This window comes from Dermacentor albipictus, unplaced genomic scaffold, assembly GCF_038994185.2.
Source record: "Dermacentor albipictus isolate Rhodes 1998 colony unplaced genomic scaffold, USDA_Dalb.pri_finalv2 scaffold_19, whole genome shotgun sequence".
Taxonomy (NCBI): domain Eukaryota; kingdom Metazoa; phylum Arthropoda; class Arachnida; order Ixodida; family Ixodidae; genus Dermacentor; species Dermacentor albipictus.
The window spans coordinates 5,893,244-5,911,338 of NW_027225573.1; the positions used below are offsets into that span (position 1 = coordinate 5,893,244).

The 18,095-nt window shown below is 42.1% G+C and overlaps 1 protein-coding gene across 1 annotated transcript in view; it reads right to left on the reverse strand.

The window, feature by feature from the left end:
* Positions 1-292: 292 nt before the first annotated feature.
* The window catches only part of LOC139052197 (uncharacterized), a 119,046-nt gene continuing 101,243 nt past the window's right edge, over positions 293-18,095 (reverse strand). Inside the window, exons 10-11 of the mRNA XM_070529269.1 lie at positions 3,929-4,011; positions 293-1,226 (exon numbers count right to left, since the gene is read on the reverse strand). The gene's annotated coding sequence lies outside the window, so the exon portion shown is untranslated. The remainder of the gene's footprint in view (positions 1,227-3,928; positions 4,012-18,095) is intronic.

An 18,095-nucleotide genomic window follows, 5' to 3' on the forward strand; every position in this document is an offset into this window, starting at 1 on the left:
TAAAAATGATAAGCTAAAATGAAGACCTTATAATCTGTGTCTTACCTAGGTTCTGGCATAACCTAAGCATCAGGCAGAGTAGCTGCAGATGTTGGCGACATGGGAGGTCCAAGATACTTTGTAAATATGGGCTTGTTGGTTATTCATGACTATACAGTGCCAAGTAGACAAGACGGACAGGAGTAGACATACGCAGCGCTAACTCAACAAAATTTATTCGAAAAACGGAACACATCAAGCACTAGGAAAAACTGCACCCACAAGGGTGATTTTCATGTCTATAACTCGCCCCTTACACAATTAAAGAACAGTGTTTTAGAGAACTAACACACCCATATGAAAGGTTTAGCTGTAATTACAGCTTTTTCACTCAATTGGTGTTTTGAGAGAATTGCACTCCACATTTATCAAGGTTTTTTTTTTGCAGACAACATCCATTTTAATTAAGGGTGCATTAAGCAGCATTCCACCCTTTCCTATAGGTTGTGTATGCATGCATCAGGCACAAATTAACCATACATTTATATGCAGTTGACATGAGTGGTGCAGATATCACATGACAGATGTCTGATTCATTGCTGACAGTCCTCAGATAGCTTGTGACTGCAACACTATCCACTATCCATGTGCATAATATACAAACAGAAGCGCTCTTTCGAAAGCATGTATAGAAATACAAAGATCAGGTAGAGGACAGAGAAATTTCAAGCAGGAGGAAGTTATTTCTCTCTGTTATAAAAATTACAAATAAAGAAACAGCAATGTAAATAAAGGCAATGGGCCTTCAGAGCGGGCGCTCAGTCACAGGGGCTGAACTTGTAAACCACAAAAGCGCCTTCGTAGGGCACTTTGGTTTGAAAACGAAATACTTTCTGAGAAATGCAACAAAGGCCATGTTTTTTTAGCGCAGATCTCAAGCATATAATATCAACAAAGCCTTATACACGCGCCAAAATGTCCTTTGTGAAGAGCAATAAAACAATGTGCAGCGCACTTTGCTTTGGACACATTGACACCAAGAAAAAGCTTCTCAAAAATACAACACAGGCTGTGTGCTGCCTTGTCATAACTTATGTCAAACTGCCAATATCCACCCATGACGGCCATCAATCCTTCTTCTGTGTCAATGACGCAAAGCAATTGGTGCTTGTCGATTAAAAAAAATTCTGCTTCTTCGATTCTCTCTCCCATAAAGGTCAGGCATGGTGTACAGGCTGCCTCGAACCCTGAGTAAATGGGAATGACAACATTTTTCCATCACACAATATTTCAGCAGGAAAATCGAGTACGTTTCACCTGTGCCTATCCCTAAGCCCACATGTACAAAATCACTGCATGAATGGCCACAATAGAAAGACAACATATTTTGAGAAAACCATGCACAAATGAAATTCACATTTGCAAAAGTGATAAAAAATTGACATGACTGAATTACTACCAGTTAGAATGCGTTATGGACTGCCAGAATGTGCTCAACACTGTCATTACCAGTTGGATTATTTTTATTTGTTTAAGTTTGTGTTTGTTGCCCTTGTTCATGTGCTTGCATGACCTTAAAGATCATATACTTATTATTACAGCAACGCAAAAAAAGGACAACAGGACATAGCACAAGATAAGGACTCAACAACTGCCAGTTTATGGTAATCTGAAAAGAAGGAATGCAAAAAAATTACAGGGTCTTTTAAGATCTCTCCTAGGTGAACAGCGAAAGCGTACTCTTCCTCCTCTTATTATTCACCTCTTTCTCTTTGCCTCTTCACTTTCTCTTCTTTCTTTAAGTCATTACTGCTCAATACTAAGAATTTTAGTCATTTATAATCAACTGTGGTCATTACAAGCCGTCGTTGGACATGTTGGTCATATCATAGTCAGTAATAGTCATTACAATTCATTTGAGTCATTATTAGTTATTACTGATCATTACTAAGCATTTTTAGTCATTTCTAATAAATTGTAATTATTACAAGTTTCGTTAAACATATTGGTCATTTCCTAGTCATTACAAGCTTTTTCGGTCATTATTAGTCATTACTGCTCATTAATAAGCATTTTAGTCATTTGTAATCAATTGTGATCATTACAAGCCATTGTTAGACATGTTGGTCATTTCATAGTCATTACTAGTCATTACAAGTCATTTCAGTCATTATTAGTCATTACTGTTGCCTAGTAAGCATTTTAAGCATTTGTAATCAATTGTGGTCATTACAAGCCATCGTTAAACATATTGGTCATTTCGTAGTCATTAGTATTCATTTTAGTCATTACTACTCATTAATAGACATTTCTAGTCATTTCTAATCAATTGTGGTCATTACAAGCCGTCGTTAGACATATTAGTCATTTGGTAGTCATTAGTAGTCATTACAAGTCATCAGTAGTCATTATTAGTCATTATTAACCTCTACCAATCTCTATTATAACGTTATCATTCCCTAACTGTCACTATCAATCATTTTTCATTCTCTAATCTGTCTTCATATGGCATGATGATGCTTCGGCGGACACTCCGACAGTGAGGTTTGCTGACAAACTTCACCATGAGCCTAAAAGGCTTTCGCCTTAAAAGCCCGTCTGCGTGTGCAGCCTCATACTACCGACTTAAGCCAAATCTTCATGACAGATCTTGTGGTCAACTAGGTTGATAGTAGAAATAGAAATGCAAAATTAACGGTTTTTCACTATGTGGAGGGTCTTGCTATTTCACATACATTTTAACCTTTGTTCCGAATTATGAGATGTGTTTGGCTTACAACCACATGCGACAATGCACTTATGGATGTGATGAAGGTGTTCAGGTTAAATTGTTGTGTTGGCATAACCTCATTAAGACAGGCACCAGTCCGACAATTGAGAAATGTATATTTTTCCACAGTATAGTGAAAGGTTGTACACCATGCATCATCCACCAGTAAAAAAAATGACTGCCATGGTTTACAGAGCATAGGTTTTTAACTGACTACCTACCCTGACTGACTGACCTACCCTCCCATTTTTTTTTCGCCATGGCACAGGTGAGTTTAGACTTTACCCCGAGCTGAAAAAGCACCAAACACAACATGCGCATGTGTCTTTTCTGCACGGACCAAGTTAGAGTTTTGTGCTTCTGTGGAAAAAAGAGGGCAGGTAACTCGGGGAAAACCCTGTGCTTTGCAAACCATTACAATTATTTTTTCTCTTCTGACTATTGCATGGTGCACAACATTCCACTATCCTGTGGCAAAATATACAGTGGTCAGACTGGCAGCTGCCTTAATGAGAAGTTACGCTAAACAACCTCTACAGAGCATGCCTTTGTCACATTTGTTACTGCATTGTCAGTTATGTGGCTGTAAGCTCTTTATGAAAGAACACGTCGTAAACAGAATCATAGGTCAAAGCATGTGAAATCATCATGGAAAAGACGAATTTTGCATTTGTCACTCCCATCAACTTGCTTGAAGGCAAAATTTGTTTAAGAAATTCGGCTAAATGAGGTTGCGGCTAAATGAGGCGACGGGCTTTTTCCATTTATTTCTTGCAGATTGCAATAAACTCTCTGCTGTTAGTTCAGCGCTTGTCCTGTGTGCTCCTTTTCTGTCTGGTCATCCCTCTTGTGCCGCCATCACAATGAACTTGAACGAACTCACACAATTTTACGCCCTATAGTTTGTATTCGTGTCCTACCTCTCATTACTGAAATATTGGTTAGTGCATGACTAATTCACTAAGGGCTCTTGAAGAGCCAATAAATCCTCTTACAATTCCAATGTAGTCAAGGTTTAACTATAAGATGTCTCGTATCATAATGCCAATGGCATTGAAGATATTTTAGAATTTTATTATGTTATACTATATAGAAAGTGACAGAATAATTCAGCAGTTTATACATTTATACACCACATATGCACTTTTGCAAAATATTCCCACGCTTTTATAAACTCACCCGTGGAGCAAGAATTTCATCACATGCCTTGAGTTCACGTAGAAGCTTTGCAATAAGCATAACAATGCACACTGTTCTGATATCTGAAATACAAATGAAAACATTTCCTTGTTTCCTTGAATTTGATATGTTTATGATCTATTCCAGGACAAAAATAATGGCCTCACAATATATGTATATAGGAGCAAATCAATGCTGCGTAGTCACTTTCAACGAGAGGGTGTTTTTGCAAGTCAGGTTGCACGTGTGCCTTTGTTGCTTCTAAGAGCTACGTGCGGTATATGACAGTATTATTGCAAATGCATGAAGTGATAATGTCTACAAAAATAAAGACTGACTGTGAATATCAAATTGAATACTTAGCATATTTTCATTTAAAGACAAGAAAGCAATTAAATGACCAAAAATGGGAGGTTGATAAGTGGCCTTCCAATGCACTTATATCAATTACTGCATCTGGCAAACAACACAGGACAAGAACGTAGTGAAAACTGATGAAGACAGGCGCTAATTTTCAAGATATTTATTTTCAGAAGTGTCACGCTCATATATATATATATATATATATATGGATTTTAGCAACAGCCTACACAACCGCATTTGTCAAATTTGGCATCACAATGTTCATGAGTGCAAAAAAAAACAGTAGTAGTGAGTTAATACAGAGTCAGTAATACAGTAATACAAAGTCAGCGATCTATTAAGATGCATTTCAGCATGCGTTGATGCGGTATCGCGAGCTAAGCTTCCCAAGTCGAAAATCCTTTTAATGTGTGTGTGCAGTTTTTTTTTTCAGGATAATAGCCCAGCAGGCATTCCTGCAGACAAAGAAGGCGGTTTTGTGGTGCTTCCACAAGAGCTTTTAAATGCAAAGGCCAATGCAGCTGTCAGATGTGCATTTATGCGTAAAAATGTTTCACTGAAGAAATTAAAGATCAAAGCAAAAAGAATTTCTCCAAAGTTAAACGTCAGCAAACTCCCCCGTGATATTGGCAGTAAAAAAGCCGATGTTCTTCAAATGTTCTTTTCCGTAAAAACCCATAAGCCAGAATGGTCTTTGCACATTATCGTGTCAGAATCGGGCACTTGGCGAAAGTCTGTTGGCCTTTACATTCAAGAGAACTTGAAATGACTGCACATTGATGATCCGTTTTTGACAAAGAATTCAGAGGAAGTGATCAGTTTATTTATTTATTTCACGTACTTTCAAGGCCCGAAGGCGTTACAGAAAGGAGTGGAGTCAAAACAAGAAGTAATGCAGTAAAAAATAAAAATACAAACAAGTATTAACAAAAAATTTACAAAAGATATTAACAAAAGGCATTCTGAACGGCGGTTTTGAAGTTAGTAGGGTCGGTGATGAGTGCGATTGAGGCGGGAAGGCGATTCCAGTACGTGCTTGTCCTGGGGATGAATGAGTCACTGTACCGGTTAGTACGGCACAATGGCACCCCGATTTTAAGGCTGTGGTCAGTGCGGGCAGAAATATATGACGGAGGGGTAAGAAGGGTCTCTTTTAAAAGGGGGTTCAAGTGAAAAACTTTGTGAAAAAGGGAGAGACGGGAAGATTTGCGGCGTGACGAAAGATCAGGTAAGTTAAGAGTTCGTTTCATTGAAGAAATACTTGCATAGCGAGAATAATTAGATAATATCAAGCGTGCACTGCGGTTTTGAATACTTTCAAGAGAAGAAACTAATGACGACTGAGTCGGATCACAAATGGCTGAAGCATATTCCAATTTGGAGCGAACTAAAGTTTTATAAAGAGTTAGCTTCAGGGAAGAAGGGGCAGAGCTAAAATTACGGCGTAAGTAACCAAGCATGCTATTAGCGTTTTTAGTAACATAGTCAATATGCGAGTGCCAAGAAAGGTTATTTGATATGTGAAGGCCGAGATACTTGTAAGAGCTAACTGACGTCACAGGTGCACCATTAATAAAGTAGGTGTGCGTGGCAGTGTTACGAGATATACGCATGGCCTTGCATTTATTTGAATTTAGTTGCATGCACCAATTAGAACACCACTCAATTACGCGGTTAAGGTCGTCCTGCAGCTCTTGGGAATCTGAAGGATTAGTAATTTTACGGTAAAGAACACAGTCATCCGCGAAAAGCTTTATGGAAGAGGAAAGAACGCAGTTCGGAAGATCGTTAATATAGATTAGAAAGAGAAGTGGACCCAGGACTGACCCTTGAGGAACACCTGCTGGTACGTTAGAAAACCGAGAATTACAGTTATTAGCGTTTACAAACTGCGTCCTGTTAGAAAGAAAGTTTTTTATCCACTGGAGTACATTTGTGTCCAAGTTAAGTTGAGACAGCTTAAGCAGAAGTAAATCATGGGTCACAGAGTCAAAGGCCTTCGCAAAATCAAGAAATACGCAGTCAATGTCGGTACCTAGATCAGAAATTGCAAAGAGATCATTAGTAAATGTTAAGAGCTGTGTTTCACAGGAAAAGAACTTACGGAAACCATGTTGACAGGGGTTGAAAAAGGAGTTTGATTCTAAAAACTCAGCCAAATGTGAATATATTATATGCTCAAGAATTTTACATGAAATGCTAGTTAGTGAGATAGGCCTGTAATTGCTGGGTAAGTGTGTGTTACCTGATTTATGAACTGGAATCACCTTTCCCACGCACCAGTCGTGTGGAAGAACAGACTGCTGTAATGACTGAGTGAAAATGTGTGACAAGATAACAGCAGAAAATACATCAGTACACTTCAAAATTTTTGAGTTCAGGCAGTCTGGGCCGGCAGAGGAGGACGTTTTTTGATTGTTTATTAGGCAGCTAACACCAACCCAGTCAATAGAGATTGGATCCATGGGCGAAAAACCAGAATTGGATAAAAGCGGTAATCCACGTGGCATTGTGGTAACATGTGAAGAGAACACATCATTAAATACATTACAGCATTCTTCAGGAGCAACAGGTTGATCGTTTGGGTATGTTAATTGGATTATTTTGCTTGGAGTACCGTTAACTATGGTCCAGAATTTACGAGGATTAGTTTGCAAGATGGACGGAAGGGTAACAGAATAAAAATGCTGTTTCGCACTAGCGGCGGCTGTGTTGTAGTCACTTTCAGTGAGGTAGTAAGCGGACCAAGCAACGTCACTGCATGAAGCTTTTGCGCGACGAAACAACCGCTTTTTTTTGTTACGTAGTCGCTTCAGAAAGGGGTTGAACCAAGGGGACCGTGGCTTGCAAGAGACTGTTCTTTGCGGTACGAAACGTTCGATTAATGACAACAATTTATTTTTGAAAATGCACCAGTTTTCTTCAACACAGCGCTGATCGCAATTAGCGATGTAAGAAGCTGCGAAATTTTCCATTTCAGTGGTAATGGAAGCCAAGTCGGCTTTGCTGTAATCGCGGATCACCTTCGTAGTTTTCTTTACAGGAGCCCGTGTATTGATATGAAAATTGAGTGCAAGGTGACCACTTACGCCTTTTATGTAAAGAATTGGGGAAACTGTGTCAGGGTTCGTAGTGAGAATCAGATCTAGTTTGTTAGATGAGGAGGCAGACACGCGCGTTGGTTTCAGTACAAGCTGGGTGAAGTGGAAATCCAAACAAGTGTTTATAAACTGGGTACTCTGAGAAGACTGGCACGTTGCCGTGTCGTTACGCCAAATGATATCGGGAAAGTTGAAGTCACCAAGAAGAAAAAGGGGAGCGTTAGGGTATCTGACAATTAATTTGTTCAATGCATCGTGAAGGTCATCGCAAAATGACGTCGAAGCAGTAGGAGGGCGATAGCATGTGCAAAAAATAACATCTCTTTTGTAGAGTACGACGCGCACACAAACAAGTTCAAGTGGCGTTTCTATGGAAACTGAGCTCGATGTGAGCGTTTCAGTAACCGCAATCAAGACACCTCCACCTGATCGCACACCACGATCGCAGCAATAACATGAATACAGTTTTTCACAATCAAAAATTTCGCTATTTTTTATCCGAGCCGAGAGCCATGTTTCAGTGAGACATACTATGTCAGCAGCGCATGAATCAATCAGCGAGGACACCGCTGCACGTTTATTTAGTAGACTTCGCACGTTAGTGACAAAAACAGATATGGTGTTATTAGATTGCGCATGTGCTAGCTATGTCGAACCATTTGCTTCGATAGCTTGACGCGACCGAACAGAAGAGCGTGCTGCACGTGGCATGCTGACTTCGCATACATTGTCAGTGGTAGAACAGTAAACGTAGCACTTCTTGTTCAAAAATAACTTATTTAGCCGTATTGAGTATGTCTGTCCTGATGCCTTAGCAAAATCAAGCAGCTTTTTCCTAGACTGGCGCGTTGCTCGGCAGAAATCTTCGCCCACAGATACCCCGGTGGATTTGAAATTAGATTTTAGTGCCAGAATTTTATCCTTTAGTTTTGAGCAAGAAAATTTCATTATAATCGGGCGAGTCTTATTAGCAGTATACGAGCCAAGTCGGTGGGCTCTACATACCATATTCTCGGGGACCTCAAACTTAAGATGATGAGACAAAAATTCACACACCAATTTTTCGGACTGTGCCCATGTTTCTGAGGGAGTGTCAGAAATACCATAAAATATTAAGTTATCCCGGCGGGAGCGATCTTCCAGATCATCGAGACGTGTCAGGAGGGAGGCATTTTCAGTTTTAATGGCGTGAGCTACAACTGCAGGTATGTCAGCTGACGACGGGTTAAGCTCAAGTGATTCAACAAGCGATTCAACTGTCGTTAATCTAGTGGTTAAATCGGAAACTTGATTAGTTAATTGAGCTTGCTTTTCCTTTAATTCGGCGAGACCACTCATTATCTCTGTGTGTCGTGAATCTATTTTTGCTGAAAGGGCAGAAATGGCTGCAAGAAGTTCTTTGTACTGCGCGTCAGTTGCGGGTCCCGGATTAAGTTCAACGTCGCCAGATAGGATGAGTAGCCTTGCAACAAACGCACATTCACACAGTGAGGCAAAAAATACATTTGGGCACGGGAAAAGCAGCAGACAGACGTTACTTGTACGTTTAGAGTAAAGAGACGGAGCTTCACAGACCTGCATGAAGAAGCAAAAAGGGTTTAGCGGCGACTGCATGGTTGCCGCTATCCCGTGCCCACTGAAAGTGGCCGGACGAAGGCAGCTGCTTAAGTAGAGCCAGAAGGGAGATGTCGCTCCTGGCGGCTGTGAATCCGTGTGCAAAGGTATGAAGATGGCGCCGTGGATTACTTGCTGGCACCAAAGATCTTGACTTGCGTCAGATAGCAGGACTGGCAATGGTGTCGGTGAGTCATTATAGATGAGCACTGGTGAAACCGCACATGCGCAGGTCGAGGGATACAGCCATACTCCAAGGAGCACGATGAACTGCATGAAGAAGCAAAAAGGGTTTAGCGGCGACTGCATGGTTGCCGCTATCCCGTGCCCACTGAAAGTGGCCGGACGAAGGCAGCTGCTTAAGTAGAGCCAGAAGGGAGATGTCGCTCCTGGCGGCTGTGAATCCGTGTGCAAAGGTATGAAGATGGCGCCCTGGATTACTTGCTGGCACCAAAGATCTTGACTTGCGTCAGATAGCAGGACTGGCAATGGTGTCGGTGAGTCATTATAGATGAGCACTGGTGAAACCGCACATGCGCAGGTCGAGGGATACAGCCATACTCCAAGGAGCACGATGAACTGCATGAAGAAGCAAAAAGGGTTTAGCGGCGACTGCATGGTTGCCGCTATCCCGTGCCCGCTATCCCGTGATTCAGTTATCTCCAAACTGAATGTCAAAGTACATTACAGGCTTTCTGAGTAGACGTCAAAGACCTGTACTATTCCTTACCACATAATGAGCTGCTCTTACACGTTCAAGAAAATATTTAAGCTTATGATGAATTGAAATCTATGAATATTGTTTGTGTACCTTTGAAAGGCTTTCTTGAGTTGCTGTCTTTCTATTTGCAAGCCACATTTACGGATTGCGATGGTAGCTTGTTTCTTCAAAAACAAAAAATTTGTATTGGTTCATGTATAGCGCCTGTTCTAAGTAGCTTGTATCTTGCCCGCGTAAAGAAAAATTTGGAAAGACAACTGTGTAGTTCAAATGTCAAAAAAAGTGCACCGGTATGTTGATGATTACCTTGTTTTCCTAGATACAATCAATTTGATTAGGATGTTGTGCAGCTACTTAACGTTATTAAAAAGTGCCTTCATCTGCGTGTAATCCCCCATGAAATGCTGGAAAATGATAATCTGATTCCTTGGTATACGAATTTGTTAGGCAAGTGACCATGTATGCTGATCAAATCAGCCTATGGCCAATAAGCAGTTGTTGCCATTTTCGTCTGGTCATTCTAAGCTCGCAAAGAGGGGTATTGTGAAGCTAACTCTAATGAACGCTCTTTGCCGCTCCTGTATTCATAAGTGTCAAAGTAGTTTTCTGGCCCAAGCTGAGCGCCTAAAAAATGCTGGGTACCCACAGTCGGTGATCACTTCAGCAGCCAAAGGTTTACTTATTAAAGCTTTCAAACCTGGCCACCTGAATGTACCTACTTTTGCACCACAAAAGGAGTGGAAAATGAAAACAAAAAGTGCAGTGGTGCCATACAAACATGGTGTATCGCACAGTCTTAAGAATATTGGGAACACCATTAACATTAAGGTAGTGGTACAGAGGCACACGCCCGCACACTCATACACAGAGCGAACATGCGCATAGAACCATACCCAGGCACGCTTAAGACATGCAGATGCATAACCACTCTGTACCATCTCGGCTGCTTCTCAAAAGCCTGCACGTGCCAACAGGCTGCATAACACTCCCTCTACCAATACCTTCTCAATGCCAACTGTAATAAATCGATTTATGGTTTAAATTTGGCGCTTTTTCAAGCCAATGTGCCCTCTGGCGGGAGGGTGCAAAACGATTTTCTCCTGTCGTTGGACTTCACCGCCCCTGTCTGACTTTCTTGAACTGCTTTAACGTACCACCAATGTTCCGACTAAGTGCCAAAATGCATATGTTGCTAGAAGGGACTACCCTCTTGTCGTCATTTGAAACTTTTTGACCCTCGCCCTATATTCTGAAATATAAATTAGAAAAAAAATTTTCCCATTGAGTTACACTTGTGCGTTGCTGCGAAGTTCCGAAGGAGAATGTCCAGAATTCCTGGACATGTATGTTCAGTATTATTTCTTATGGCCGCCCTAAGCCGGTGGGCAAAGCTCTAGACGAGAGCGTTAAGCAGCTACTTGCTCCTGGCAGCATCCAACAGCTACGCCCTCGCCTTGCCACTTTCTTGCAGTCACCAAGTGAGCCATTGAGTAGAGCTGATTCTTCGAAACATCTTTTGACAGCGCTCTTATCGCGCGCGTGTGTCACGCGATCATTGCTCAGTAAAAGAATTATTTAAACCCCGGGATTTTACGCGCCAACACCACGATCTGACTATGAGGCATGCACTAGTTGAGGACACCGGATTACTTTCCACCGCTTAGGACTATGTAACGCGCACTCAATCTACGTTACACGAGCGTTTCTGCATTTAGCCCCCTTCTAAATACCGCCGCCGCGGCCGGGATTTGATGCAGCACAATGCCATATTCGATACGCCATATCGACAGGTTTTCATTTCGCAGTCTGTTACTCGTTTCGCGCCATGAGTTTGAAAGTCGGTGAAAAATACTGCGGAAATTGTTGAGAGCTTCAAATTGAGGACGATGATTTTCTTAAATGCATTGCACGTTTTGACATTGAAACTTACGCAGTCATGCAAATAAATATAAATTTAGGCGTATAACCTTTACTAATTCGCTTATTAATGCTAAGATAATAATTTACCTGTGTTCGCAAGGTGACTGCTAAGAAGATGCCGTTGGTCTCATCCTCTTATCCCGAATTATTTTTTAAACAGCTTAGCCCGCGCTAACTCGACTATACGGTATTTATATACCGGTTGTCCCAGTTAACTTCGACCAAAATTTTTAAAAATAAGTAAACAAGACTTCTAGAGAAATCATACCGACTGTATTGTAGCCATAGTCGTAGCCATACAGCCATTGTAGGCATACAGCCAGTATATTTCTCATCACGAAGTATTAATTAATTGCGTTTAATTAGCGCACGTTTTAATTATTGCTTGAATTGCAAACATATACATTACAAATTTGTAGGTCACCTCAAATAACCTCCGAATCAAGCATTTGTTTAATGCTCAGTTTCACCTCGTTGGTTTCTCCGAGGAAAAACAAGAGCGCGCGAAACGTCCAAAATACAAAATAGATACGCGCTCGCACCGCACGCAGCTACTAAAGCGCCCCCAAGGGAATAGCCACAAATACACGGCTTTGCTACTGTCTGCAGCTCCATACAGGGCTTCACGTTATGTGATGGTCACGGCATCATGACAGCACGCCGCTGACGCATTGATAAGCCTAGCGGAGCCGTAGGGGAGGCCTGGAAGTTTCGAAGCCTGGAAACCGTAACGGCGCACTTGGGACTGTAATTCTGGCATTAATCTTGTTCTACAGATAGGCGCGCCCGAAAGTATGTTCCTTTTGTTCCCTTTGCCAATTGAAACACACCTTGCGCAGGCTATGTTCATCTAATGCGTTTTGGCGGATCCTTACGGCGGCATATGCTGTTGTCCATCACATAACTCATTTTTGCTTGACGTCTATGTGCCTAGATAATAGCTGCGATCTCAATGGTAGCACGCCACTGACCAGCTCTTGAAGGAGACAGCCATGCTATTCACCAATAATTTGAAGGATAAACTGATCCGGGCTCTGGGGTCGGCGCACGGCGACAAGAGGAAGGTAGCCAAGCTATTCTGGATGTGGCTTTGTGAAAGACGCCCTACTCCGTCAATAATACTTAGAACCTACGAAGCCCTTTCCGAGACGGGTAGCTTCCCAAGAAAGCGACACAGGACCGCGACGGTAGTTCAAGAAGCGGAAACGGGTGTTTTGGCATTCTTTGCTGCTAACCCCTGGTAGTGCGCGCGACGCCAGTGCGGAGGCCGGAACCTCAAGGTTATCAGTGTGGAGGATTATAAAAAAAGGTCATACGCACCCGTACCATCTATACCTTCAACGAAAACTTCGACTCAGATTTTGAAAACAGACTTCACATTGGCAATTGGTTTTTCACGAAATGTGAACAACCGGACTTTCTCACTCGCCTGCTTTGGGCGGATGAGCCTAATTTCTCCAGAAACGCACAAGTTAATATTCACAACGCGCACTACTGAACTGATAGGAATCCCCACTGGCTGGCACAAACACGACACCAATACCAGTGGTTGTTGAAGGCACGGTGCGGTATTTTTGATGACAACACCCTCGAAACTATCTTTTTTGACAACACACTACCGACGCACCGCTACGTCAACGACATCCTCAAGGGCCCCGTGTACGACGTCTGTTGCAGCGTTCCACTTGTGCACCTTCGGCACATCTGGTTTCAACACGATGGTGCTCCTGCGCATAGTAGTAGTCAGTCTCGAGCGTGGCTCGACAAGCTTTTTCCTGGACAGGGTATTGGCCGACATGGACCTATGCCCTGATCTGCAAGGTCGCCGGGCATGCCACCGCTGGACTTCTTCTAGGGGGGTTACGTGAAAGATCGCGCGTATAGCAGTGAAACTACCACACCGGTCGCCCTAATGCCAAAAATTAGTAGAGTCTGCCGTGAGGTTCCAACGTCGTTGGTCAAAGCTGCAATAGCCCAAGTGTTGGAAAGAAGCAAGTACTATATTGGCTTCAGACAGTGACTTGTTTGAGCACGTCCTGCAAGTGACAGTGGAAAATAGCCGCTCAAAACTGGTTTAAACCTGACTGTTTAGCTCACCTTCATGATGTCACCCTATCCTCACATAAAATATTCCTGCGACAAAGATAGGAATAGGTAAAAAAACTTCGCTGTTTTGCCTCATTTCCGGAGTTCAAGACGCAGAAAGGATAAATGGCTAAAGCAGTCGCACCTTTGCATGATCCTTTGTGGGCGGCTGAGACGCCTTACTTGCTTTTGGTTTGTTTTTTAGTGAAATAAACACATGAGTAGCTCTTTTCTGTTCTTCGAGAGCTGCCATTTTTTTCTTTTTTCGTGCTCTTTCGCGCCCTGTTTTTACACCATTGGTTCAATTTCTATGGTAGCTGTGTTTCATGATACGCGAAAGTTAAAGCTATCGCGTGTGCCTCACGATCGAGCACATATTCTTGCGTCCGCTGTTTCTGACGCTTGCCGCACCACGCTACTTAGGCCTCGAGCCATCCTACATGACGAAGCTGTGTATGATGCGTCGATAAACGAATCCAGCCGTATATCTTTCAAAGGCTGCGTGGAGGCGTTGGAGTAGCAGCGCGCGAGCGCGCATGTATTTAATATTTCGCGTATTTCGCGGTTTTTGTTTTTTCTTCGATAAAACAACCAGGCACACTTCAGCACGAAATAAATACTTGATTCGGAGGTTATTTAATGAGACGTACAACTTTGTAATTTACATATTTGCGATTCAAGCACTGATAAAAAGTTCACTAAATAAAATACAATAATTAATACTTCGTCTAAACTGAACAAGGCGGAAATAAGTGATATTTGAAACTATAACGTGAGAAAGACTGAAGAAGCCGTAAAACATGGACGCCGCCTGAAATTAGTGCGAAGGTAGCTGGGCATAAGACAAACAAAGGTGTATGCACTGCAAGATAAGCAGGGTGATATCATCAGCAATCTCGAAGGTATAATAAAAGCAGCGGAAGAATTCTATACTGACCTGTACAGTACCCTGAAGACTCAAGGGTACCCCATTGGAAACAATAATGAACAGGATACAGAAACTCCTCCTATACCTAGAGGTGAGATCAGAAGGGCCTTGCAGGACATGAAATGGGGAAAAGCGGCAGGGCAAAATGGAATAACAGCCGGTTGAATCAAAGATGGAGGAGACCTAATGCCAGAAAAACTGGCGACTCTCTATACAAAGTGTCTATCGACTGCAAGGGTCCCAGAAAACTGCAAGAATGCAAACAATATACTAATCCACTAAAAGGTAGACGTTAAAGAACTGAAAATTTATAGGCCCATTAGCTTACTCCCAGTATTATATCAAATATTTACCAAAATAATCTGCAATAAAATAAGGGCACCAGTGGACTTTAGTCAACCAAGGGAACAGGCTGGCTTCAGGACGGGATACTCTGCAATGGATCACATCCATGTCATTAGTCAGGTTATCGAGAAATCCGCAGAGTACAATAAGCCTTCTATACGGCTTTCATAAATTACGAAAAAGCATTTGATTCAGTAGAAATACCAGCAGTCATAGAGGCATTGCGCAATCAAGGAATACAGACTGCTTACGTAAAGTCCCTGGAAAATATTTAGAGAGTTTCCACCGCCACATTAATTCTACACAAGAAAAGTAGAAAGATACCTATAAAGAAAGGGGTCAGACAAGGAGACACAATCTCTCCAATGCTATTAACTGCGTGCTTAGAAGAAGTATTCAAGCTATTAAACTGGGAAGGTTTAGGAGTAAGGATTGACGGCGGATACCTCAGCAACCTTCGGTATGCCGATGACATTGTTGTATTGAGCAGCACTACAGACGAGTTACAATAAATGATTGAGGACCTTAACGGGGAGAGTTTAAGAGTGGGGTTGAAGATTAATATGCAGAAGACAAAGATATACATGAACAACCGGGCAAGGGAACAAGAGTTCAGGATCGCATGTCACCCTCTAGAGTCTGTAAAGGAGTTCGTTTACCTAGGTCAACTAACCACAGGGAACCTTGACCATGAGAATGAAGTTCACGGAAGAGCAAAAATGGGTTGGATCGCATGCGGCAGACATCATGAGCTCCTGTCACGAAGCTTACGGGCGTCATTGAAAAGGACAGTATACAATCAGTGCATTTTACCTGTGCTGACATATGGCGCAGAAAGTTGAAGACTTTTCTACTCTAACAAGGAATCTCTTATTTTGAAATGACTGCCTGCAGGGTTCTCAAACAATGCTTTATTAGTCTAAATTGATTTATTGTTTCGCTTTATTGTCCCTCTATGAAAGTGCAGTGGCGTTCCAAATTCTGCACACCTTTATCCATCGACCCCAATTCATCTCCCAATACATCGACAATATTATCGTCGACCCGCCATGGTTGCTTAGTGGCTATGGTGTTGGGCTGCTAAGCACGAGGTCGCAGCATCGAATGCCGGCCACGGCGCCAGCATTTCGATGGTCGCTAAATGCGAAAACACCCGTGCACTTAGATTTAAGTGCACCTTAAAGAACTCCAGGTGGTCCAAATTTCCAAAGTCCTCCACTACGGCGTGCCTCATAATCAGATCGTGGTTTTGGCGCATAACACCCCATAACGTCATTTAATTTTAACAATATTATTAAGCAGCAGCTGTTTGCATGCAACGCTGATCTTTTTCTTGCATATATAATATCCCCAACTTGACATTAGCGGAACGGCGTTCAGCCTGTTTATAATAGAGATTTCGAGACGCTTTAGGATGTGTGGAATACTGTCAGCTGCATCAATGTTACTTACCGGCATTTATTTTACTTTGCTGCAATTAAGTCATCGTAGCTGACATTCTAACATGTCCCACACTAGGCTGGCATTTCCCTTACTTCGTGTTGTGCCTTGTATAAGTTCTTGGGTGTGGCATGGAAGCATGGCACGCCAGAAGCTAGAAACCTGCTTTTTACATCATTCTTTTTCTTTGCCAACAACCACAACCACTAAGACGGTAACTTTACCAATGGGCAACAAAAACCTAACTGGAAATCCTGCTGGACATCTAATGCAGCAGGCGAGCGGATGGGCAGCACACTCTCGCAGAAAGCCTGCTTATACAGACACAAGCCCACTATATACGTGGTATTAGGTTACTGGTCTCCAACAAAATACCAGCACAATGATCATTGATGGTACCTTAGTGCGTTGGCAAAAGTGGTAGTAACAGCTAAGTGAAATGTAGGTTATAACCGCCAAGGGACAAGGTACTCTCACCTGCCAAGAGCTCTCATTGCAATCCACGCAAGCACGTGAAAATAAGTTTAAGGCTTCAGATTCGTAGACGCGCACCGTTCTAAACATTACAGAGGGGTGCGCAGTTTTCCTTATATACGATGTTCTTTAAAGTGTATCAATTTTTGAGCTCTCTTACATCTTTCGTTAGGTGGTAAATCAAAGCAAACAAGAACAACGTCAGCCAATGAATTATAATACATTTATAGGTATGTTCAAATAGACTAGACACAAAATGCCAATATGAAAATATTTTCTCATGCTTCACAACTATCATCGCGCAGCCACACTAAGGTAAAATATTACCTGTGCTTTCTGCCTCCTGTTTTCTTTTGCTATTTTATACCTTGTGTTTTTCGTCATTCATGAAATGTATTGCCGTATAATGCAACTGACGGTTTTACTGTATAATTCAGAGAGAGAGAGAGAGAGGGCTCTTTATTAGAAAGACAGAGAATTTTGCCGGTGCGTATGTAACCGCTGGCATGGTAATTTGTATAGGGATGGGGAATGGGATTAAAAGGTTCCAGAAGAGAGTGGGAGAAAAAGAGGATAAAAATAAACATGAAATGTCCGAGTGGACCTGATACTACTATTTACAGGTGACATGGCGGGTAAATTTAGGCTTTTGTATATGAAGTGTGCAATCTTTAAAGCTTTCCTATCGGTCCAATTTCTGACAGGTATTTGAACAATAAATCCAAAACCCATCGCTGTATTGAAGGGCCAGGCATTGGACCTAAGATGCTTGGTAAGATTAACGGTTCATGGCAAATCATGTCCATTTGTTGCTCGAAAAATTGTCTCTGGTAGCGGTACGCGGGGCAGTCTAGTAATATGTGCTCCATTGTCTCTAAGTTGCGACAGTTATCAGAGTATGGGCTAGTGGTAAGCCCTATGTGGTACAGATAATTGTTCGTGTGCTATTGTCACTAACATTGCTTCAGATCTAACGCGCGAACGCACTGTACTGGTTACAAGTTATGTAAGTCGGCTACTCTATAGGGCGACATCATACAGACCACTAAAGCACAGAACACAGGACCGGGTATGGGTAAGCGCAAACACAAATATGTTGATCGGTGGTTCAACTAGGTTCGTGTCGTGTTCGTGACCATCATGTCCCTTTTATATATAGTACGTCTGCCATCCTGT